The 26,598-nt window shown below is 41.1% G+C and overlaps 1 protein-coding gene across 2 annotated transcripts in view; it reads right to left on the bottom strand.

Moving 5' to 3' along the window:
* Positions 1-25,627, bottom strand: part of LOC109425342 (Y+L amino acid transporter 2) — a 103,181-nt gene extending 77,554 nt beyond the window's left edge. Inside the window, exon 1 of one of the 2 annotated variants that reach the window (XR_009996453.1) lies at positions 25,383-25,623. The gene's annotated coding sequence lies outside the window, so the exon portion shown is untranslated. Of the gene's footprint in view, positions 1-25,382 lie in introns of both variants that reach the window. The other variant, XM_062846480.1, reaches the window with a different exon arrangement.
* Positions 25,628-26,598: the final 971 nt, after the last annotated feature.

Below are 26,598 nucleotides of genomic sequence, written 5' to 3'. Positions count from 1 at the left end.
CCTACCCTAGCATAGCCTACCTGATCGAACAAAAGCACCACGCTGACGCGCATGAATGGTGGCACGTGGTCCCTCTTGATACAAGTTCGTGTAGCAAGGAAAGATTATACTGGGTATTTTTGCAATTACAAAAAACTTTGTATGCAACTCGTTGCAAAACTCGATTTTTTCAGCACTCGTCGTATGTACGTCTCGTGCTGAAAAAATCATCATTTTGCAACTTGTTGCATAAATAACTATTATGCTATGATTTTTTCATAATCCAGCTCATTTCAGTTGCATTATAAACTAGCTCGTAAAAGTTGGCCATTATGATACCAAAATGAGTTAAAGAAATTATGATACTGAATTGCATAAACGTTCTTTTTATAATATCATTGGTGATATTTTGATTATTTGATGCATTATTTTTTTTTATCTGTATTAACGAGATTTTTAGCCCAAGGCTAGTTCATCTCGGGACCCACGCTTTATTTCCCTTCCGAAGGAAGAACTTACATTTTGTGAGTTTGTCGGAAATGGGATTCGATCCCAGGTCCTCAGCGTGATAGTCAAGTGTTCTAACCATCACACCAGGTCTGCTCCACAAATTATTTAGCTAGACCAATCTGAGAGGGGGTATTTAGATTCGATTCTCGGTACTATGTCCCATGTAGAAATGTTCTTGACTTTCCTGAACAAAGAATTGCCAAAGATAGCTCTTAGTTACCCGTACAGAAGAAGAAAAAAAAATGAAGAAAACCAAACAATATCAAATAAATTCGAGTCCATTTTTCAAGCTGATATTTATAAGATGATCAATTAACCCGTTGCTACTCAAGGTGTCTCATAATTTGAATCTTCAATTTTGTTTTTATCATAGTCAAGTTCCAATAAAACAAATATGATTAGTTGTCTATGGTGTAGTTTAAAAACAATCTTCACTATAGGTCCTCCACATTTAATAATTTACTCCAGCATAATTTCAGCACAATTTTTATACTATCGTTTCAATCTGATCCTAATAGTTACTAGACAACTTTAAACGCGTGAAAGAGATACTAGGGTGACGATGGGTATTATCGGCAGGTTTGTTCCCTTCGTCATGTTTTTGTCGGCCAAACTTCCTGAAACTTGGTTTGAGGCCAACTCTAAGTTCAACTGCATTCAAAAAAAAAAAAAAAAAACATGACGAAGAATCTTGTACCGACTTTTTCGAACCCTCTAAGCAGAATACCCTCTTCGAATGAGTGTCATCAGTTTCGTACCTTTTAATTCCGCCCTAATTGCTTATCCTTTGACAGATACGCGTATTTCGACTACCATTTGTAATCTTACAAGTGGTAGTCGAAATACGCGTATCTCTCTAAGGATAAGCAATTAGGGCGGAATTAAAAGGTACGAAACTGATTACACTCATTCGATGACGAAGAAAACAAAATTGTCGAAAATAGACCATTTCCCCTACATAGGGTTTTATGTAATTCCCGCCTATCTCAGCACCTACCAATAATGATCGGATTAATTCTTGCGCCTTATCTAACACCTCATGGCCAATCTGGTATCAATTACTATTCCATAAAATAGCTTTAATTTCATATAAGAAAGATTGTAAAATAACTAAAATTTTCTTAAAATAATAAGACTGAATAATTGTCCCTCGAATTCTATTTCCGTCTAGTTCACGTCTACTTTGGGCACAATCTGAGTTCAACTCCCGGCATACCTTCTGCGTGATAATATGTTAATAGGATGTTTAAAAATTATGAATTATGATTTCACCGTATGTGTTTATCAGAAAAGTCGGTCAAATGCTATCGTTGTATACCAAATAAAATCATGTATTCAAAGTTCGATTGAGCAGAAAGCTTTAACTAGAGATAGATGAAGTTTTATGATAACTGCTAGGATATTTCAATTAATAGTGTTGCCACCATAATACCACATCACAGTGCAACGAAGAAATCTTCATCCGTGGTTGTGAAATACGATGTTTCATATGCAGAAAATCCACGCGCACATTTGCTTGCATCCTCCCTAGGCGAAGACAAATTATTTTTACAGTTCACCGACGGGAAAAAAAAATATTTATTCAGCTGGAGCGCTTTTGCTGCATTCTCCAGAAATGAAATCGAACTTTTAAGTGCCATATAGCTTTTGTGGGCAGACAAAGTAACAACTGAACGGTGATGAAGAACAATTCGGCTAGTTGTTGTTTCGGTACGGTTGACTTCGTCGTACGCAAAACTAGAAAAATTTTCAATTCGTTGGTAAAGTGAAATTTAAACTTGACATTTCACGTAATTATTCGATTTCAAGCACATCGGAAGGAATTCTGGGAAGAATCCCTGAAGGAATCCCGTAAGGGCGAATAAAAGAAAGAAAAGAGAAAATCCAGGAAGAATTCGGAAAAAATCCCCAAAAATTCCGATAGAAATCTATGAAGGAATCTAAAAAGGAATTACTTTCAATATCCTGGAGTAATCCCTGAACAAATCCCGGCAGAGATCACTGATGGAAGTATCCAGTTGGTCTATGTGTTAAGGCTATGGATCGCCAATCCGAAGACGGTGGATTCAATTCCCGTTTCGGTCGGGAAAATTTTCTCGACTTCCTGGCCATGACAGTGTATCATTGTCCTTGCCTCACAATATACAAACTCAGGCAATGGCCAGTAAATTAAGCTGCCTTCAATTAATAACTGTTGTAGAAGTACTCAAAGAACACTACAGCATGCGGCAGGAAAAAATGCGAAAGTGTTTTTCAACTTCAAACCTCGTTTTCGTCCATTTGACGTCCATTTGATTATAATCAATCTATGTTTCAACGTTCCATGATCTCTAATAGGTTAGTTTTCTGAAAAGTTAATTGAAAATTTTCCCATCTTGGTCACTAACCTTAACAGGGCGGCGCCTGGAGCTGAAGACAATCAGAACTGTCAAACCGCAGAAAAGCACACAGGTCGCTAAATTTCGTATCTGATAAAACAAAATTGTTAATTTTCTCTACAATATCATCAAATATATGTACTTATTTCATCTAGTATGTGAAACTACATGACTCTGGATCAGTGTGGTCTGGTTGTTCATCGAATTCAAGCTAATTTTGTTACTGTTATAGTCATTTTGTTTAATAGCCATTGGGCGCGCAGTTTAGAGTTTGCTAGAATATAGACATTGACTGATACACTGTCATGAAAAAATAGTCATATATATCCCATATTTGGCGTGTAACAGTGCCTTGAACTTTTCGCATTTTTTCCTGCCGCACCCTGTAAGTTGAAGAGAGGCAAGCCAAGTTCCAGTGGGAACGTAAAGCCTTCTATATGGCTATGTAAAGATCACTGAAACAACCCCAGAATACATCCCTAAAGGTATGCCAGGATAACTCCCACAAGAAATCCCCAATGGAATCCTTGGAAGAATTCCGGAAATAAAGGAATTATGGTAGACTTTCTGACAGAATATATGAAGGAGTCAGTCAGTTCCAGATGGAATCCCTGAAAAGATCCGGAATGAATACCTAAATAAATTTCTGAAGGGGTACCTAAACGAGTGCCGGAAGGAATTCCAGCAGAAATCAATGAAGGAATCTCAGAAGAAAACTCAGGATAAATCTCTAAGGAATTCATAAAAACATCTTGGAATGATTTTTGAATGAATCTCCAGGTGAATTTCCACAGAAACTCTGGATAAAATCAATAGAAAAGACATGGGAGGAATAAATTAAGTCATACTGGCAGGAATTTCTGAAGGAATCACGGAAGAAATCCCTGAAGCCAATGTTGTTATTTTCACCGATTGAATGCTCGTAACAGCTCATCATTGTATTATAATCGCGCGTGATTATGCTGTGTTCCAATCATCGATGATCAGGAGAAAAGATATGGAAGTAGACCTGTGCGCCGCCGCGCCACGCCGCCGCCGCCGACACTTTTTGTCCCACGCCGACGCCGATCGAGGTATCGGCGGCGCGCCATACGCCGCTGTTTGTCACGCCGCCGATTTTCATTTTTCGCGCCGGTGATCAGTGCACGAACAAAATTAAGTTTATATAAAGTTAAGATAAAAAAATCTCACGATCACTATCATAAGAGTTTGATTACAATTACTGATTTCCCAACTCTTAGAACACACATTCACATCTCTTCAGAAGTTTCTTCAGAGAATCTTCCAGAAGGATTCAGTGATGCCTTCTGGAGATCCACCTAGGATTCCTCCAGAAAAATCTTCAGGGATGCCTCCAGGATGTTTTTTTTTTCTGAAGATCTCTCAGGAAGATCTCGGCAGGAGTACTTTCAAACATTATTTCAGGAGAATTTAGGGATGCCTGCTAGAGTCACATCAGAGATTCATCCAGAAGATCCTTCAGGAATTCTCACGGGAGGTCCTTCAGAGATTAGTCTGAGAGTAACTTCAGGAATTCCTACAGGAGTGTTTCTAGGATCTAGTCCAGGAGTTTCCTCAGAGATTCCTCCAGGAGATCCATCAGAAATTCCTGGAATTTGTTCAAGAATCCCTCCTGAAAATCCTTCGGGGATTCCTCTTGGAATTACTTCGGGATGCCTCAAGAATAATTTGCAGAGATTCTTTCAGGAGTTCTTCAAGGATTGCTCCAGAATTTCCTTCGGTGATCTCTCCAGGAGTTCGCTCAGGTGTTTCCCTAATAGCTCCAGGAGGATTCAGGGATGCCTCCATGTGTTCATTAGGATGTCCTTCAGAAGTTCCCTAAGCTATTTCAACGGGAGTTCGTTCAGGTATTCTTCTACCTTTAAATATTCTTTCAGGAGGATTCATAAATGCCACCTGAAGATCCACCAAGAATCCCGCGAGAAGTTTTTTCAGGAATTCCCGCAGGAGGTCTCTAGAAATTAGATAAGGAGTTCCTGCAGGGATTCCTTCTGAAGTACCATTAGAAATTCCTACAGCAGTTCTTTCCAGGGATCGCTCCTGGGGTTCTTTCAAATTTTACTATTACTTTAGAGCTTTTAGTAGAACTTGTTACTTCAGACTCTAGTTTAATTTAAAAACACTTCACCAATACTTCACTTTTGCAAAAGAAAATAAAAAATGAATAACTCTTTTAAAGAAAACTAGAAAGGACGAGCAAATTCCTTTTAATTCTACTACTGTGCTTATCTTCGGACAGATAGGCCTATTTCGTCTGTGACTTACAGACTTCTTCAGTGTCAAGTGCTCTCAAATTGAAGATTGAGATTGAGATTTTTTCAGAAAGACTCACGGATGCTTTCAGGAGTTACATCAGAGATTTCTCCAGAAGCTCATTCAGGAATTCCTACAGGAGTTCCTTCAGGGAATCTTGTAAAGACTGGACTCGAAAAAAATGAGACACAAAGAATAATGTATAACTTTTGATTGCGTGCACAAAAATAGCTGATTTTTTTTTACCAGGAATAGTAAATTATGTGTAGCTAATACCATAAAAATTTCATCAAAATCGGTTAAGTGTTGGCGGAGATATCGTCGAAACAAGAGACTTACCATTTCAGAATCTTGGGCAAAATAAATACTTTAAAAAATATCACATTTTTTACCTAAAACTGTAGAGCCAAAAATACCGATTTTAATCAAAATTTTTCTGTACAAAAAGTACGTATGTAGATGTATTGTGACAAAATTTCATTCAATTTGGTTTGACCTTTAAAAAGCTATATGAAGCACTATGTCACAATAAGCAGATATGGTTTTTGGTATAGTGACATTCAAACTGCTCTAACTTTTAAAATGTTCAATCAAAATGGCTGAAATTTTCACTGAGAACAGATTAACACAACGATTTTACACTGTCGAAGCTTCAAAAAAAAAAAAATCGGGACAGTGACGCCAATACTACAGTCAAAATAATGCACACTAATTTTAAAATGTTAAAAAGTGCCCAAAATTTGAAAACCCCGTTTTTTTGTTTGAATTGTTAAAATAAAAGTACTGAACCGATTATAATGAAATTTTCACCACTTACTATGACTTGCTTGAAGAACTTACAGTCAAATTTTGCAGACGTTTTGATGAGCTAACAACCAAAGTTATACCCCAAACAATTTTTAAAATGGAAGCCCAAAATTTCCAAAATCACATTTTATTGTATCGACAATATTTACGCCAATACTGAACCGATTTTGATGAATTTTTTAGGGTATTAGCTACACATAGCATGCTATTCCTGGTTAAAAAATCAGCTGTTTTTGTGAACGCAATCAAAAGTTACACATTATTTTGAGTGTCTCATTTTTTCGAATCCAGTCTTTAGGAGTTCCTTCGGTAATTCCCTTAGGATTACAATCAGGCATATCTCCAGGATACTCTGAGTGATCTTTCATGGAGTTTCTACAAAAAATTTTCAAGGATTTCCTTCTAAAATTCTTTAGAGAATACCTCCTGCAAATCCTTAGTAAATTATGTGTAGCTAATACCATAAAAATTTCATCAAAATCGGTTAAGTGTTGGCGGAGATATCGTCGAAACAAGAGACTTACCATTTCAGAATCTTGGGCAAAATAAATACTTTAAAAAATATCACATTTTTTACCTAAAACTGTAGAGCCAAAAATACCGATTTTAATCAAAATTTTTCTGTACAAAAAGTACGTATGTAGATGTATTGTGACAAAATTTCATTCAATTTGGTTTGACCTTTAAAAAGCTATATGAAGCACTATGTCACAATAAGCAGATATGGTTTTTGGTATAGTGACATTCAAACTGCTCTAACTTTTAAAATGTTCAATCAAAATGGCTGAAATTTTCACTGAGAACAGATTAACACAACGATTTTACACTGTCGAAGCTTCAAAAAAAAAAATCGGGACAGTGACGCCAATACTACAGTCAAAATAATGCACACTAATTTTAAAATGTTAAAAAGTGCCCAAAATTTGAAAACCCCGTTTTTTTGTTTGAATTGTTAAAATAAAAGTACTGAACCGATTATAATGAAATTTTCACCACTTACTATGACTTGCTTGAAGAACTTACAGTCAAATTTTGCAGACGTTTTGATGAGCTAACAACCAAAGTTATACCCCAAACAATTTTTAAAATGGAAGCCCAAAATTTCCAAAATCACATTTTATTGTATCGACAATATTTACGCCAATACTGAACCGATTTTGATGAATTTTTTAGGGTATTAGCTACACATAGCATGCTATTCCTGGTTAAAAAATCAGCTGTTTTTGTGAACGCAATCATAAGTTACACATTATTTTGAGTGTCTCATTTTTTCGAATCCAGTCTTTAGGAGTTCCTTCGGTAATTCCCTTAGGATTACAATCAGGCATATCTCCAGGATACTCTGAGTGATCTTTCATGGAGTTTCTACAAAAAATTTTCAAGGATTTCCTTCTAAAATTCTTTAGAGAATACCTCCTGCAAATCCTTTCCCCTACCCAGAAAGATCCGCTGAAAATCCTTCGAGGAATCCGCCTGGAAATCCTGTGGATATTCCTACCGGAATTGCTTCGAGCCTTCTCCTGGAATCCCTGCAGGAATTTCTCCTGTAATTTCTTCGGGGATTCCTCCTAGACTGCCTTCGAGGATTCCTTCTAATCTTCCATCAAATCCCTTTGGTTAGAATTCTTTCGAAGAATCCACCAGGATTCCTCATTGAATTCCTCCAGGGATTTCTTCTGCACTTCATTTAGGGATTCCCCTTGGATTTCCTGGGATTCCTCCTAGATTTCATTCAGGAATGTCTTCTGGAATTCCTTTGGGCATTCTTTTTGGAATTTCTTCGGGTATTCCTCCGAGACATCCTTCATGGATTCCTCCTTAAATTCTTTCGGGGATTTCTCCTGATATTTTAACGTGGATTTCTCCTGAAATTCCTTCGGGGGTTCCTCCTGGAATTACTTTGATGATTAGAATTTCTTAGAATTTCTTCGGAGATTCTTCCTGGATTTGCTTCATTGATTCCTTATGGAATTCCTTCGGGAGTCCTTCTACAATTCCTTTGGGATTTCTTTCTGGAATTGCTTCAGTGATTTCTCTTAGAATTCCTTCGGGGTTTCCTCCTGGAATTCCTTGGGAGTTTTTTTCTGAACTTCCTATGGGAATTCCTCTTGGTAATCCTTCGAGCATCCCGCTTGGAAATCCTTCGGAGATTCCTTCCAGTTTTCCTGTATGAGTTCCCTCCCGGGATTACTGCAGGGATTTCTCCTTTCATTTCTTCGGGGATTCCTCCAGGAATTCTCCCAGAAATCCCGTCGCATATTTCTGCTGAACCTCCTTCAGGGATTTCTCCTGGACTTCCTTCGGGGATTCTTCCAGGAGTTAATTCGGAGATTTCTCCTGGACTTCTTTCGGGGTTTCCTCTTTTTCTTCCTGCGGGAACTCCTCCTAGAATTATTTCAGGGTTTTCTCATGGAATTTCTACGAGGATCCCTCCTGAATATTTTTCGATGCTTCCTCCTAGAAATACTTTGAGGATTTCTTCTCGAATTCCTTAAAAAATAAAAATCTGGAATTTCTGGGATTCCTCCTGGACTTCCTTCATCAAATCCTCCTGGGATTTTTTCGGGGATTCCTCTTGATATTCCGTCGTGGATTCCTCCTGGAATTCCTTCGGGGATTCGTGATTCCTCCTAGATTTCCTTCGGAGATTCTGCCCTTCATTCTTTCAAAAAATCCTCATGGAATCAGTCCTCATGGAATCAGTCCTCCTGGAGTTCCTTCAGGATTCCCTTCTTGAATTTCTTCGGTGATTTCCAGAATTCCTTTGTCAATTTCTCCTGGTATTATAAGATTCTTTCTAGAGTTCCTTCGAGGATTCCTTTTTAAATTTCTTTGGAGATTCCTCTTCCACTTCCTATGGGGATTCGTGTTATTATTCCTTCGGGATTTTCTTTTTGAGGAATCCGCTTGTAATTCCTTGGGAGATTCCTCCCGGAATTCCTTCTGAGGTGACTTGTGGGATTCCTGCAGGGATTTCTCCTGTAATTTCTTCGCGGATTCCTCTTAAAATTGGTTCAGGGATTTCTCCTGATCGGGGATTACTCCTGGAATTCCATTGGTGATTTCTCTTTTCTGGAATTCCTTCGGTGATTCGTCATAGAATTCTTTCGAGAATTTCTCATGCAATTCTGTTGGGGATTTCTCTTGGAATTCCTTCGAGGATTCCTCCTGGAGTAATTTCTGGGATTCCTCTTAGAATTTCTTCGGGGGTTTCTTTTGAGCGGTTCTTCCTTCGAGGATTCTTCCTTCGCAGATTTCTCCTGATATTTTGTAGGGGATTCCTTCTGGATTTCCTTCGGGATTCCATCTTGAAATTCCTAAAAGGTGATTTCTATTCGAATTTCTTCGAAGATTCCTTCTAGAATTCCTTCGGAGGTCCCTCACGAAATCCCTCCGGGGATTCCGCTTAGAATTCCTCCGGGGATTCGTCTAACAATTCCTCCGGGGGTTCGTCTTAGAATTCCTCCGGGGATTCTTCCTACAATTCCTTCGGAATTTCCTGCTGGAATACCTTATGGGATTCCTCCTGAAATTCCTTTAAGGATTCCTCATGGAATTCCTTCGGAAATTCCTCCTAGTATTCTCTCAGGAATTTCTGCTGAAATTCATTCAGAGATTCCTTCTCAATATTTTTCGTTGATTCCTACTTGAAATCATTTGGAGATTCCTTCTCGAAATTCTTTAGAAATTTCCTCTAGAATTGCGTCGGGGATTCCTCCTGGAATTCTTTTGAAAATTCCTGCTGTGTAGTTCCCTTGGGATTCCTGCTTGAATTCATTTGGGGAATCCTCCCGGAATTTCTTTCAAAATTTCGTCCTGGATTTCCTTCGGAAATTTCTCGAAAACTTCAATCAAGGATTTCTTCAGAATTGTCTGCAGAGATCTTTAAAAGAGAATGTTGAACCGCCAGAGATTCCTGCAGAAGTTTCTGCAGAGTTTCATACAGCAGTTCTTGCAGAGAATAGTCCAGAATTTTCTTCATGGATTTCTTCATGAGTTTCTCTCAGCCTCCTAAGATTCCTTCTGAGATTCCTCCCTGAAATCATTCGAGAATTGCCTAGTGTAAATAGTGTGACTTCATTATCCAATTTGATAGCTTCTGAAGATTCTGAGAAAACGAAAGAATAAACTGTAGCAAAATCAATATTTCATTGCCCTTCATTTGCAATAATGTTTACCCTAAACTCGAAACAGTCGCAAGTATTTCGGCTTCCCAAACTAATAAAGTATTAAGGCAGTTAAAAATTTGAAAAATGTAAACAACGTAAAAATAAAAATGTACAAATTATTTCGGCTCATTTATGTCCTTCCCAAAAAACATTTTTGCTGTACAAGAGTGGAACAAAAATAACTCTTGATCAAACTTTAGTTTAAGAAACTGTTATTCAGCTAGTTCTGTTTCTTGGGATGTGGCGTCCTATTGGCGTCCTATTGCGATTTTTTTACTTATTCGTTTATCCAAGCCTTCCAATAAACGAATAAGTAAAAAAATCGCAATAGGTCTAATCACACAGTGACGAACCCGAACAGAAATAAAAAGGTACACTGAAGTTTTTTTTTACGACGGTAATGGTCCCGCGTAAAAACAAAACCGCGTAAAAAAACCGCGTTATTTCAAGACCCGTCGTAAAAAAAACCGCGTTTTTCAAGACCCGTCGTAAACGTCGTAAAAAAAGTCAAGTCACGTTAGATGTGGTGCTGACTATTTTACGCGTGTTTTTGAAAAAACGCGGATTTTTTTACGACGGTTTTTGAAATAACGCGGTTTTTTTTTTACGACGGGTCTTGAAATAACGCGGTTTTTTTTAGGATGGACCGCGTAAAAAAACCGCGTAAAAAAAAACTTCAGTGTATTCATTTCAACGTAATAAACACGTAATAACGTGATGACATAATCAATGGTCATGAAAAAGCTCAGACTACAAATTCAAGAGCGTAATGGCAACTTTTTCGCTTTGCCAATATTTAAATCATGGTCAAATTTTGGTCACGCCGATTCACGCCGCCGCCGCCGCCGCCGAAAGCTGCCAACGGCGTCACGCCGATGACGCCGCCGCCGCCGGTCAAAAATGGCCCTCACGCCGCCGCCGAGCAAAATATAGTCGGCGCACAGGTCTATATGGAAGGACAGATATAATGAAAAGCGCAAACGATTGTGTTCACATCTGCTTGCGTCGCAACGCGATTGTTTATTCGGCTCAGCAATACCGAATGGAACAATAGATAGTGCAGTAAACATAGATACGCGGACATCACTGAGTCAAATATTTCAAGCGTGTGAATTTTTCAAGAGTGTGACTGTTGAGTATGATGTCATTCACTCCAATAGAGTTAAAAAACTATAGAGGACGAATGTCGCTGCTGTTCCCTTTGTTCTCTTTCGCAAACATCCCGGGTATCTACCTGTCAAACTGCATACTTTTTCGCTTTGACATTTATATCCCTGCCTATCCCCGCCAGCAAAAGATGTTCCGGCAGCGACGCCAGCGACATTCTTCCTCTATAGTTTATTACCTCTATTTTCACTCCATTGTTGTAGTAGAAATCGTGACGTCATGCTCGGTTGGATACAGATTGTGACAGTTCATTTGGATACAACGGATTCATCTATGCGGATCTATGTTTACTCTACTATCTATAATAGAAACGATGCGGCCCGAGCGCTTGCGGTGCACTGTGCACACAGAAAAAGCATCCGAATATACCGACACAAACGTGCACACATACCAAGTCAACTATGTCTCGTGATGAGCTCATCAAGCGATGAAAAGAACGGCTTGACTACAAGGCATCTGCTCAACGGCAAAAGATAATCACCGACACCGCTGATCGGTTTCGAACCTAATCGTATGCTACCCGAGCAGAGGAAAAAAGCTCAATAATAGCATATTTTGATATGGAGAACGAAAAGTGAAGTGATATTTATTTGTTTGAGATAAGAGGTATTCATTCGGGCGATTGCACCGATGAAGTTGTAATATTTCGCTCCCTGTTGACAACGACTCAAGGCTAATCGCCAATTTTTTCTCGAAATAGTAAGGTTGCCTGAAGCAAACCCGTAAGAGATCTCTATTGGTATCAGGGAGAAAATCCAGGATGTGATCCTTGGAATAATCCACGAAAGAATCCTGGAAGAAATTCCGAGAGAAATTCCTAAATGAATCCCAGGAAGAATCAATAAAGGAATTCTGGGAGGAATCTCCGATGAAATAAAAGTATTCTGTAAAGGAATTCTAGTATAAACCAATGGAAGAATTTCGGGAGGAACCAATGGAGGTATCCTCCAGAAAATCCTAAAAGAATTCCTGAAATCATTTCTGATGGAATGCTTGACAGAATCCTGAAGAACTCCTGAATGAATCCCAGGAAAGATTCCCAAAAGGAAATTAAAGATAATTTGCATCAGGATAATCCTGAGAAAACTGCAAAAAAAAAAAATAATCATAAAATAGTTTTGGTACACACCAATAAATAAATTCCGGGAGGGATCTCTGATGGAATCCAGGATGAAATCCCTGATGGTTTTCCATCATGTGGAGAAAACCTTGACGGTAACCTGGGAGCGGAGAAGGCATTGCGCACTGAAAATGAACACAGTGCAGCTCATTTTCATATTAAAACCGCTCATCCTTGTTGATGCACTGAGGAGCATGTCATCCATGCATGGGAGAAATTACGAGAACTCGGATGAAATCTCCAAAGAAATCCCGTGAAAAATCAATGAATGAATCCCGTGAAAAACCCATGAAGGAATCTCGGGAGAAATCCCTAAAAACAAATCAGGAAGGACTCAGAAAAAAATCAATAAGAATCTCGAGAAAAAATATCTGAAAGAATACCAGGAGGATGCACGAGAATAAGTCTTAATCGAATCTCAGTAGAAAGTAATCAAGGATATCTGAGAGAAAAAAAGAATCCTTGAATCCCTAAGGGAAACATGGAAAAACTGATGAAGAAATTCAGGGAGACATCAATAAAGACATTCCGGCAAAAACTGCACAAACATCCTGGAGGAATTCCTGATGGATCCTCTGGAATAATTTGTGTAAAAACCAGAAGTAATCCCGGGAGAAATCTTAGGAAGAATTTCTGAATGAATGCTCAGAAGAAAACATGAAGAATGCTTACAGAATTCCCTCAAGGAATCCCGGAAGGAATCAACAAAGGAATGCCGAGAATAAATAATAAAGGAATACATATAACGGGGCAGGTGAGGTGATAGGTACTGCTCAAAGACGACCTAGAAACGGGTGGTTCGACGAGTAGTGCCAGAGGGTAACGGACGAGAAGAATGTTGCCAGAAGCCGGATGTTGGTGTCGGGGACCCGGCAGAGCAGGGAGCGATATAGGGAAGCAAGAATAGCCGAAAAACGAATCCACCGCAAAACGAAAAAAGAACACGAGGAAAATGTGATTGCTCAGGCGTAAGAGAGTATGGAACAGAATGATATGCGGAGATTTTACGAAACTGTCAATGGCGTGCGGAGAAAACCAGCGCCTTTTCCCGTCATGTGCAACGATCGTAATGGAAACTTGCTAACATACAAGACAATGGTGGCTGCCAGGTGGAGAGAGCACTTCGAGGTATTGTTGAACGGTGGGAGTGGAAGAGCGACGGACAGAATTTGAATCGACGACGATGGACAAGCTGTGGAACCTCCAACGCTAGACGAGGTCAAGACAGCCATCAGGGGACTGAAGAACAACAAGGCTGCTGGGACGGACAAACTCCCGGCCGAGCTTCTCAAGCACGGTAGTGAGCAGCTGTATCAACTCTTACACCGTATAATATTGAAGATATGGGAGGAGGAAGAACTGCCTGCTAGTTGGTTGGATGGTCTCATTTGCCCTCTTTTCAAGAAAGGGCATCGACTGGAGTGCGCGAATTACAGAGGAATAACACTCCTCAATTCAGCGTACAAAATTTTAGGCCGATTGAGGAGTCCCTCGTCGGCGAATATCAGGCAGGATTTCGTGAGGGCCGATCAACGATGGACCAGATGTTTATCCTGCGGCAGGTTCTCGATAAATTTCGGGAGTACAACTTGCAGACCCATCATCTGTTTATTGATTTCAAGATTGATTTCAAGGCGGCGTACGATTTAGTGAAGAGAAACGAGTTATGGCAGATTATGATCGAACATGGTTTTCCGGCGAAGCAGATCAGACTGATTCGTGCGACGCTTGACGGATCGAAATCAAGTGTACGGGATACGGATGAAATTTCGTCATTGTTCGTAACCTTTGACGGACTGAAGCAGGGCGATGCTCTTTCGAACTTACTGTTCAACATAGCATTGGAAGGAGCGATAAGGAGAGCTGGTGTGCACAGGAGCGGAACCATTGTCACGAAGTCGCATATGCTCCTGGGCTTCGCGGACGATATCGACATCATCGGAATCGACCGTCGGGCCGTGGAAGAGGCGTTCGTACCTTTTAAGAGGGAGACTGCGAGGATTGGACTTACGATCAACACCACAAAGACTAAGTACATGATTGCTGGTGTTCAACGTCGGTCCGGCCGTGGTAGTGGTGCTACGTGGGGAAAAGTTTGAAGTTGTGGATGAATTTGTTTATCTTGGTACTCTATTGACGTACGTGCGATAATGATGTTACCCGCGAGGTGAAAAAACGGATTGCGGCTGCAAATCGGGCCTTTTTCGGTCTGCGAAACCAGCTGAGGTCCCGCAGGCTGCAAACGAAGACAAAACTCGCCTTGTACAAGTCTCTGATTCTCCCGGTCGCTTCATACGGTCATGAAACGTGGACGTTAAAAGAAGTTGATCGGAGAGCCTTTGGAGTCTTCGAGCGTGAAGTGCTGTGAACAATACTCGGCGGTAAACTGGAGGACGGCATCTGGCGGCGTCGCATGAACTACGAATTGTACCAGGTATATAAAGAGATGGATATAGTGAAGCGAATACAACACGGCAGGCTGCGGTGGGCTGGACACGTAGCTCGTATGCCGGAGGAACGACAAGCTAAAATTATATTCAGCAGAGAACCAGGAAGGGGTCGTCGGCTTCGTGGAAGGCCGCGCACACGTTGGCTTTTTGCAGTTGAGGAGGACCTAAGGACTCTAAACGTTCAGGGCGACTGGAAGCGATTGGCCCAGGACCGAGGCGTAGACTCACCGCTACGAGTTGTAGCCCATCAAGTATCAATTAAGTATATATAACGGGGAGAATCTCTAATGGAAATCAAGAAGCTATGAAGAGATATGAAAGTATCCCGGGAGAAATCAGTGAAAAAATCCTTGGAGGAATTCGTGGAGAAACTATTAAGAATACGTGAATAATGCTTGAAGAATTCCCTGATGAAATTCCGGGAGAAGCAAGAACTCCTGGAGGAATCATTAACAAAATCTTGGAGAAATGTCAGGAGAAATCCCCAATAAAACCCGGATGAAATCCCTTCGGGAATCTTTGAAGGAATCCCGCGAGGATCTCTGATTTCCCGGAGGAATCCTTTGTGGAAGCTCCAGAGACATTTTTTGACAAATTTGGGTAGAAATCTTTATGCAGGCAACCTGTGAGAACTCCCTGGAGGAATTGTGGAGGAATCACTGAAAGTATCTCGGAAGAAATCCCTCTAGAAATACCGGGAGCAACCCCTGGAAGGAATTCTTAATGGAATCCTTAGAAAAATACTTGAAAGAATCCCAGGAAGAATGCTTAGTAGAATTCCGGAAGGAATTCCAAGAGAATTCCTGGGACGAAGCATCACAAGGGATTTCAAGTCATTTCCAAAGATTTTGGGGAGTTTCGCATGCATTTATGGGAGTTTCTGAGAGTTTTAGGAGGTTTAAAGGAACTGACAAGGGGCTTTTAGATGTATTTCATGGTGTTTCTGGGGGTTTCATAGGGGTCCCCGTGGTATTCATGGGGTTAAATGGTTTTCAACGGAATTTAAGGAGTTCCATGGGGCAAGCCATGGAGATTCCGACAAATTTATGGGTTTCGCAGGAGTTTTTGGAACGAACCTCCAGGGGACCTCATGATTTTCTGAGGGGGTTGTCAAAAGAGTCACAGGGACTTACAAGGCGAATTTTAGAGTGTTTCGGTTGGGATTCAGGTGGTTTGGGCTTGTTTCCGAGGGTATCAATAGCTTTCAATTGAGTTTCAGGCATGCTTCAAGGCATTTCATGGGTGATCCAGAGGGTTTCAACGGGCTTTCAATGGAGTGGCAGGGATGTTTTAGAGGAGCTTCAGGGCGTTTCAAAGGGTTTCAGGTAGTCTCAAGTAGAAGGTGTCGAAGGCAATTCTAAGGGGTTAGCAAGGTTTCAGAGGGTTTTCAAGTGACTATCAGAGGAGATTATAGAGGAGTTTAGATTATGCACGAGTACAAATTCCCTTATAAACTGTAGTTCGAGTATCAGTGACACCCCGAGGATATTGATATTATAACTCACAAATTTGAGACAATCTGCCATGGGGCATGGGAGGAATTAACGCGCCCGTCATCCCGAATGTCTATCGGTGATAAAAACGACGGTGATGAGATCGAGGCGGTTGAGGAATTCGTGTACTTAGGCTTACTGGTGGGCACCAACAGCGACACCAGCAGAGAAATTCAGAGGCGCATTGTGGCAGGAAATCGTGCTTACTTTGGACTCCGCACAACTCTACGATGGAACGAAGCTCGCCGAAACACAAAACTAACAATCTACAAAACCCTGATTAGACCGTTAGTCATCATGGGCATGTTTTGATTATACCTGCTGAGGACCTATGCACCCTCGGAGTTTTCGAACGGAAGCTTTGTCGTACCATCTACGGCTTAGAGCCGACCTACTGATACGGCTTAGTGCAGATGGCAGACGGGGCTTGGAGAAGGCGAATGAACCACGAGCTGCATCACCTGCTGAGAGAACCAACCGTCGTCAACACCGCGAAAATCGTGAGGCTACAGTGGGCGGAGTACGTCATCAGGATGTCGGATGGCAACTCGATAAAAATGTTTCTCGAGAACAATCCGACCGGTGCAAGAAGACGTGGTGCCCAGCGAGCTAAGTGGGGCGATCAAGTGGAGGACAGTTTGTGGACTCTTAGCAGAGTGCGTTACTCGAGATGCACAGCTATGGGCCGAGTCAAATGAAGACGACTCCTACGTACAGCAGAGGACACTCAGGCCTTACTTTGACCGATACATCGCAATGCATTGTAGCAGTTAGTTGTGCTTTGTTCTAACTTTACCGTTAGCGGCCGTTCAATATAATACTAATCTTGATATTTTTACTTCGCCACCACTGACTAATGCAATATGGTGTTCGGAGGCGCTAGTGTTTTCAACGAATTTTTATTTGGATTCCTGCACAGATTTCGAGAGAAAATTTGTTCTATCTTGAATGTCTGATCTCTCTGATTTTGTATTATATTTGTACGGTGTTTTTTGTCCGGGATGTGCAACAACGCATGCCAATGACAGGACAAACACCGAGTGCGGTGGGTGCAACCCCGGCAATGACGCACATGGAACTGCAAGGACATCAACTGGAAAATTGCGTTACAATGTAGAGCTAATTGTATGATGTGTTTGCACGCTTTACCACCCCAGTAGTAAACAAGCCTCGGAAGTAAAGAGGATGAGATCACGTGACGCAAATCGCTGCACGCTTGCTGCCTTTCTTCGGCACAAACAAATCGCACCAAATTAGTCATCCCGGTTTGTGGATGCTGCCGCCTATATTCGAAGATTATATTCGCATTAAACTAATTGTTCCTTCTTATGGTTGGAACTTCACACAGTCTTCATACTATGTTCAATCTCTTCACGAGCGCCATTATTTACACTTGTTGCTTCATCGTCCGAGTCGAGGATGCTGAACTGATTACTGATAAGTGAGGAATGACAATGCCCTGCCTTTCTCCGCTGTCAGGTCAGGGATTCTCCATCAGCATGGTTTATTCCAATATAATATGCTATGGAAGGCGGTAATGATGTCGCACTGCAGCTACAATCTACACTATAGCTTTGTACGAATGTCGCCGCAGTTTGTGAGATGAAACGAGCTAATGAGGTGGTTGAACCGTGTAATCATTGGATGCCCTGGATTTGGAGCAAAACATCATTCAATTCGGGTTAACGGTGCATATAGTTGATAATCTGAGCAGATGGTGGAAGCATCAAACTATAGTAAGTAACTGGTCGTTATCGGTGAACCTTGATGAGTGGGAATTTTTAAAGTTTTTATGTAGGTATAGTTTTCTAGAAAATGATAAGCTCAATTCGTTTTGGTTGTTCATTCATTATTATTTCAAAAGCTGAACACTGGAGTAATAATCGTCAAATAAAAAGTATTAAAACATTTTATTGGTTTATTACATAACATATTTTACATATCCCTTTCGGGACGGAGCACAAAAAAGGCAAATTTCCATGAAAATGGCTCATCTTTGGTTCTCCAGAAATCTTAGATTTTCCAACAAAACAACAATTATTTTTCCTCATTTGAAAGAACTACTTTTTATCTTTCGATTTCTAGCTTCGACTACCTTGTTACCGAACGGTAACTTTGCGCTTATGGTGCCCCCCCCCCCCCTCAAAATGTTTAATTCTGACAAAAATTTACCGAGAGGGGGGGGGGGTGACATAAGAAAAAATTGAAATTTGGGTGAGCCTAAATAAATATAATAAATGTTTGCGAAAACACTTACGAACATTTTACACTCAAACCTCCATTTAGGTCGAATCCATTTAGGTAATATCTATTTAGGTCCCTCCATTTAAGTGACGTTACCTAAATGGAATCTGATTGTGTACAGAGCAGTTGGAGTGGTTTAGATTAGGGCCCATATAGCCGAGGAGGTAAATGCACGGGTATTCAGCATGACCATGCTGAGGGTGACGGGTTCGATTCCCGGTCGGTCCAGGATCTTTTCGTAAAGAAAATTCCCTTGACTTCCTTAGGCATAGAGTATCTTCGTGCCTGCCACACGATATACACATGCAAAATGGTCATTGGCAGAGGAAGCTCTTAGTTAAAAACTGTGGAAGTGCTCATAGAACACTAAGCTGAGAAGCAGGCTTTGTACCAGTGAGGACGTTACGCCAAGAAGAGAGAAGTGGTTTAGATTAGGTATAAGGTTGGTTTAAGGAAATTAAGTGGAGCTAAGGGGAGTTCAGGGCGTGCTCAGGGGGGAGCAATGAGGGGGGATGAGATTAGTTTGGGACTGTATACGGTTTCCTAAGGTCTTTCTTGAGCATAAGTCATCGAATCTACATGCATAACTTGTGTGCTTACATGATTGAATAAAAGTTATGCTTACACAGCCTCATGCAATTTTGTGCTGACAAGTGGTAAGTGTAGTGTATGTGATGAGCTTAATTAGTAAATTATTTGAAAATACTTGAAGTGTTTAATTTGGTTTTTAGTATAGAGGCTTGCATCAAAAACATAACCTCATCGAATTCTCATACGATTTGTAAACATTGCCCTCAAATTTTTTTTGAGGGCAAGGACGGCTTTATGGACCGACGCCGAAAGAAAGAAAGAGAAGGAGACAGTGATGACGTCAGCGTGCAAGCGCTCATACATTTTAAACGTTGCATCAAATACTTTGAGAGTGCATCAGAACTGTCACATTTGTTTTTGAGCTTTTCGAACATGAAGCTTTCCACTTTCGAACATGGAAGCAGCGGCAGGACAGTCGTGTGAATGTATGCGTGCGATGCATGCTCGCTAGACTGATGGTCGATGGCACTAGAGAATGATGGGGAAGAAAGAATATGTGAGAGTGAATGAGAAAGAGAATGCGAATCGGGCTAGGCGGTGGCTCAGCCTTCAGGTTGAGCGTGGACGTGGACTACGGCATTCTGTTGGCTAAACTTGAAACGGACGGATGCGTGTTGTGCGTCGTCTGGTGGAGTTTTGGCTCGTGACTTTTCGCGGTTACGACAGTAAGTTCAATGTTTGTTTAAGAATCTCTAAGCGCTCCCTTGAGCATCATCGGATCTACAATCGTAAACAGTCTGAAACGCTTAAAGCGCCGCTGAAACGTCTGAAACGTTTTAAAGCGCCGCTGAAATCTCCCTGAAGCTTACTTAGCAGCTGTGTCCAAAATGTATTTTCTTTTCAGAAACTGTAGGCCCCCTTAACCCCCCTCATAATCTTCTGTAAAACCCCTGAGACCCTCAGAAACCCCCGAAAATGCCTGCGAAACGCCTCTGAGCCTCTGAAACCCGTCAAAAATCTTCTGAAGCTTCCTAAAACGCCCTGAAATCCCCCAAAAGCCCCCAAAACTCGTACGTTTCGCCTGAGTGACGCCTCTGAAACTCGCCAAAAACCATCTGAAGCTCTCTGAAATGCCTTCAAAATCTCCCTATGTACATAACGCCCTCGGACCCCATGTAACGGACTTGAGACCCTCAGAAGCCCCCGAAAACGCCTACGTAACGCCTGAGTAACGCCACTGAAACTCGTCAGAAATCATCTGAAGCTATCAGGAATGCCTTTGGAATCCCCCCAAAACCCCCTCGGACCCCATGTAACGCACCTGAGACCCTCAGAAATCCCCGAAAACACCTTCGTAACGCCTCTGAAACTCGACAAAAATCCTCTGAGGTTTTCAGAAATGCACTCGTAATCCCCTTAAAACCCAATCGGATCCCATGTAACGCAACTGAGACCCTTCGAAACTCCTCGAAAATACCCCTGGAGAACCCCCCTTGAAATACCAATGAAATCACTCTGAAACCCAGCATGGCCCCCTTTGCCCTTCTTATTGCTTTGCTATCTTCAAATCACTTTTAGGAAAAATTTCTATTTAGGCAGTCCTAACTCGTTACCTAAATCATAAGTCATACGTCCCCAACCCCCATTTCGACGAAAATTTCAAAATTCAAATGGCTGGTACTCAGTCATTTTTCAACGGATTTTAAAATTTTTTGCACCAATCGATCACAAATTCCTTCTAGTTTTAGGAACCGAAGTCCACTTTACGGAAGCGGTCATGGTTCCGGAATTATTCCGGGGAGTCGTGGGGTAACCTCCTTATCGCTCATGGTGGCCACATTGTAACGTTAGCTAAAACCTCACATGCAGCATACCAATCTTCATGATTTTGCAAAACAGGAACTCTAGAAGGTATTTCGAGACTTTCTGGAGATAATGGCCACTATCGGAGATACTCCGGGAACCTGGTACCCCCGGGGAAGTGGCCAGTTCGTGATTTTTTTTCTGAACCCTATCTTGCGACATATCATTCTTCATTATTTTGCGGAACAAGAACTTTAGAATGCGTTTCGAGACTTTTGGACATATTGGCCACTATCGGAGATATTCCGGGAACCTGGTGCCCCCGGGATAGTGGCCAGTTCATGATTTTTTTCTGAAACCTATCTTGCGACACATCGCTCTTCATGATTTTGCAAAAGAAGAACTCTTGAAGATATTTTGAGACTTTCTGGAAATATTGGCCACTATCAGACGGACTCCGGGGGTGCCCCCGGGGAAATGGTCAGTTCGTGTTGTTTTCTGAACTCTGTCTCGCGACATATCATTCTTCATGATTTTGCAAAACAAGAACTCTAGAATGCATTTCGAGACTTTCTGGAGATAATGGCCGCTATCGGAGATACTCCGGGAACCTGGTACCCCCGGGGAAGAGGCCAGTTCGTGATTTTTTTTCTGAACCCTATCTTGCGACATATCATTCTTCATTATTTTGCGGAACAAGAACTTTAGAATGCGTTTCGAGACTTTTGGACATATTGGCCACTATCGGAGATATTCCGGGAACCTGGTGCCCCCGGGATAGTGGCCAGTTCATGATTTTTTTTACTAGATCCTGTCTTGCGACACATCATTCTTCATGATTTTGCAAAACATGAACTCTAGAATGCATTTCTAGACTTTCTAGAAATATTGGCCACAATTGAATGTACTGCGGGAACCTGGTACCCCCGGTGAAGTGGCTAGTTTGTGTGTTTTTTTCTGAATACTGGCTTCTGACATATCATTCTTCATGATTTTGCAAAACAAGAACTCTAGGATGTATTTCTAGACTTTCTGGACATATTGGCCACTATCGGAGGTACTCCGGGAGCCTGGTGCCCCCGAGGAAGTGGTCAGGGATTTATTTTCTGAATACTGTCTTGCGAGGTATCACTCTTCATGATTTTGCAAAATAAGAACTCTGGGAGATATTTCAAGACTTTCTGGACATATTGGCAACTAACAGAGGTACTTTTTCCGGAACGTGGTTTCCCCTGACCAGAAGTGGACTGTTTTTATTTTTTTTGAACAAATATAGGGTCAGGGATTCTCGTATGAGTTTCCCGGAAATACGTCCAGGAGAAATCCATGGATAAATCTCAGAAGGATTCCTTGGAAGAATACCAAAAGGACCTCTTCTATGAATCGCAGATGGAACTTCAAAATGGATAGAATTTCACTTTTTTATGAAAAAATCCCAAGCAGAAATTCTGTGGGAACTCATGTAGAAGTTTCAAAAGGAACTATTGAAGAAAAAAAATCCTGGAACAATTATCATAGGAGCTTTTGAAGAAAACGCCGGGGAACTCTTACAGGAATATCCAAATAATAATCTGGGTGAATTTCAGAAGGAACTCCTGGAGCAATTTCAGAAAGTAAAACCCAGAGTTCGTTCTTCGAAAAAATATATCAATTCCTGGCGGAGGAATTTAAAAATTGGCACCTGGGTCAATCCTAGAAGCAGTTCCTGGAAAATTCACAGACGCCAAACATTATTTTAGGTGTCCAAATAAGAACTTCAGACCGAAATCCAAAAGATAACCTAATCCTTGGAGGAATCCCAGAGAGAAACTCAGTAGGGAGAACAAAAAAGTAATTTTGGATAATATCTGGAAATCTGGATATCTGGAAATGTATATCTGGATATGGATATCTGGAAATATCAAGAAACTACATGTATATATCCCATTCGTCGACATATCCTGAAAGTACTTTTGGAGGTAATCTGAGGAACTGTTTGGAAGAATTTCATAAGAATTCCTAAAGATAAACTCTTTGAAGAACCTCTAAAAAATACTTCCTTCAAATTCAGAACATAATCGAGCGAAATCCAACGAGATATCCCACAAACCTTTTCCCTAAGAAATTATTTGTGTTAACTGTAAACCGCTTGAGGAGGAAAAATTATGAATATTGATGTGTCGAAAAACAAGGATTAGAAAATTTTCACAATTTGGCCTCTTATCAGAAAACAGGTTCCTGAAGGACTGGCCAATATGTCCAAAGTTGTTGTATTGATATGTCATAAAACGGGGGTCAAAAAAGTATCTAGAAGTATCTCCTGATTGTGGCTAACATGACAAAAATACCTTAAATATCTTCTAGAGATCTTGTTTTGCATTATTATGACGGTTGAAATGTTGCAAGACCGTGTTCAAAATAACGAACTGGTGGCTCCCTTGGAATAATCAGGTTCTCTGAGCTCCTCTGATAGTGGCCTGTATATCTAAAAATTCTCCAAAAGTTTCCTACAGTTCTTGTTTTGCAAAATCAAGAAGTTTGATATGTATGTGGCAAAACAGGCTTCAGAGGGAATCAAAAATTGGCCACTTCCTCGGGGAACCAAGTTCCAGAAGTAGCTCTAATAGTGGCCAATATTTCCAAAAAGTCTTGAAATGTCTTCTAGAGTTCCTATTATGCGAAATGATGAAGATTGAAATGTTGCAAGACCGGGTTCTGAAAAAAAATCACGAACTGGCGGTTTCCACGGGGGAGCCAAGTTCCTCTGCTGCTGGCCAGTATATCCAAAAAGTCTCCAAATGTCTTCTATTGATATGTCGCCAGACTGGCTTCAGAAATAATCACAAACAGGCCACTTCCCCGGGGGCACCAGGTTCCTGGAATACCTTTGATAGTGGTCAAGATATGCAAAAATCAATTCTGTGGCAAGACATACAAAAAATACGAACTGGTCACTTCCCCGGGGGCACCAGGTTCCCGGAGTCCCTCTGATAGTGGCCAATATGTCCAGAAAGTCTCTAATTACATTCTAGAGTTCTTGTTTTGCAAAATCATGAAGAATGATATGTCGCAATACAGGATTCAGAATAAGTCACGAACTGGCCACTTCCCTGGGGACACCAGGTTCCCGGTGTATCTCCGATAGTGGCCAATATGTCCAGAAAGTCGAGAAATACCTTCTAGAGTTCTGTTTTTGCAAAATCATGAAGAATGATATGTCGCAATACAGGGTTCAGAAAACAAACACGAACTGGTCACTTCCCCGGGAGCACCAGGTTCCCGGAGTCCCTCTGATAGTGGCCAATATTTCCAGAAAATCTCATAATATCTTCAAGAGTTCTTGTTTTGCAAAATCATGAAGAATGATATGTCGTAAGATAGGGTTCAGAAAAAAATCACGAACTGGTCACTTCCCCGGGGGCACCAAGTTCCCGGAGTATCTCCGATAGTGGCCAATATGTCCAGAAAGTCTAGAAATGCATCCTAGAGTTCTTGTTTTGCAAAATCATGAAGAATGATATGTCAGAAGACAGTATTCAGAAAAAAACACGAACTGACCACTTCACCGGGGAAACCAGGTTCCCGGAGTATCTCCGATAGTGGCCATTATCTCCAGAAAGTCTCGAAATGCATTCTAGAGTTCTTGTTTTGCAAAATCATGAAGAATGATATGTCAGAAGACAGTATTCAAAAAAAAAAAACACGAACTGGCCATTTCCCAGATTTTGGTGTGCACTATTTTTCGAGGATCGGAAAACACATGCTAGGTATAAGATAAATCACAGATGCATCATGGTCATATAATCGAACTTTTTTCCGTCATTCTGCGTGGAACTCGTGATTCTTCCTTAGGGATGCGTTGTCCAGAAAGATATAATATGATGAAACAAATAAGAGATCTGACTGGCTTACCAACTGAATTTTAAAGACGCGATAGCGATTTAACACCTCTTTTCCGGCGACCCAGTAAAGCAAGGATAAACCACCCCATCACCATCCAATACATTCCATTCGAGTGAACTGCGTGGGAAAGGACATCATCCCACACACAAAGCCAGCAAATCGAACTTCTATCATCACTTCATTGTGCCGCCTGCACCGACGACGACAAGCGCAGCATTCCTTTCGCGTAAAGTGTGAAATGCGTAGCACTGGTACTGGCTCCCACTTGAGAAGATGATGGAATGATAATTAAATTTTCATCATTCTCTGCGGTATTTTCTCCATAGAAGGCACTGCGAACGAACGGGGAAAACGGGGGTTCCTATATGAACGTCCTAACACTAGCATCTGTAGTGAAGGGAGGGGTCTCCCGGTTGATTGAGAAGAAAATTCTTCGAAACGAGAAAAAAACACGCGGTAAATGCGCATCAAAAGTGGTGTCGGTCAATCGATATGAGAACTCTTGAGGTTGTAATTGAGACTTTAATTGGGTCGATTACTTTAAGGTGGCTGCAAATAGATAAGAGAAAACTTACTTTGGGGTTGAGGTAATCTGGTAATCCTTGGTTTTCCCTTCAGGAGGTTAATATCCAAGAGAGCAAGAAGATTCTAATACTGCTACGGTATCTCAGACACAGTTTTCCACTTAGAACGCAATTTTCACTTTCAGTTTCGCACTGCAATCACGTCGGAGGAAGAACGGTGCTTCCGTCCTGCACGCGAATCAGCAAACGATTGCGACGAGACGATGAACCAACCTTTGAAGGATGCTGTGTCCTTCGCTGCCATGGTACCAACACCACCCAACGAGTGGTGTGGGATACACTTCGGTTTAACACTTTTCCCACGCTTTCCCGGCGTTTTTCTTCGTTGGAGTGTGTGTGTGTTTTGAGTTTATCTGAATACGAAGCATGATGGGTCAATTTTCCGGCTGGTCATGTGAGGAGATGAAGGGTGTTTGTAGATAAAATTTACGTTTTCTGAATAAAAATATGGTTTGTTTTGATTTTCAAAATTATTTTTGAGAATTTTGGATATGTATGGTTTTTACGTGAAGTGAAGGACAAATTCATCAAACCTTGATTGCAGAACATCTTCAAGGTCTTTCAAAAGTCATATCAACTATCATTAACATTCACGGTAGCCTGACGTCAATGTTTTATTAGATATCTGTTTATCCAGTAAGTTGCTACTGGTATTCGATTTGATGTGTGAAACTGTTTTTTTTTTCTGGAAAGCATGTGACGCCTTATGGGATACGACTCCCATTGCGCATGACCGATGGATGCTGGATAATGTTGACGTTTTGATACTTATGCGTATGAAAGTTGTCATTTCAAATTTCCATAACATACCGGTACACATGTTTTGACTGTTTTCAACGAATATCGTATTACAAAACCATGGTTCGTTTTTCTTACTTTCCTATACCGAAAGCTGTTTTATAATAAGTTCGTTATAGTCTCCTAAAAGCAAGGTCTTTGCTTTCGATGCAAGAAAAAAAAAAATGGAGGAGTTGTGCACTATCGGGAGGTTGTCAGGCCATTCGGCGGAAGGCCATTCGGCCGAAGGTCATTAGGCCGAATGGTCATTGGGTCTAATTTTTGCTCACTTGGACAAAACCTGCTTCTTAGCTTACTGTTCTATGAGCACCTCCACAGATATTCACTGAGAACTTCCCCTGCTAATGACCATGTGACATGTCTATATCGCGTGGCAGGTACAAAAATACACTATAACCAAGGAAGTCAG

The sequence above is a fragment of the Aedes albopictus genome, chromosome 1 (genome assembly GCF_035046485.1).
Source record: "Aedes albopictus strain Foshan chromosome 1, AalbF5, whole genome shotgun sequence".
NCBI lineage: Eukaryota > Metazoa > Arthropoda > Insecta > Diptera > Culicidae > Aedes > Aedes albopictus.
The sequence above is the reverse complement of the archived record's forward strand: the minus strand, read 5'-3'. Positions and strand labels throughout refer to the sequence as shown.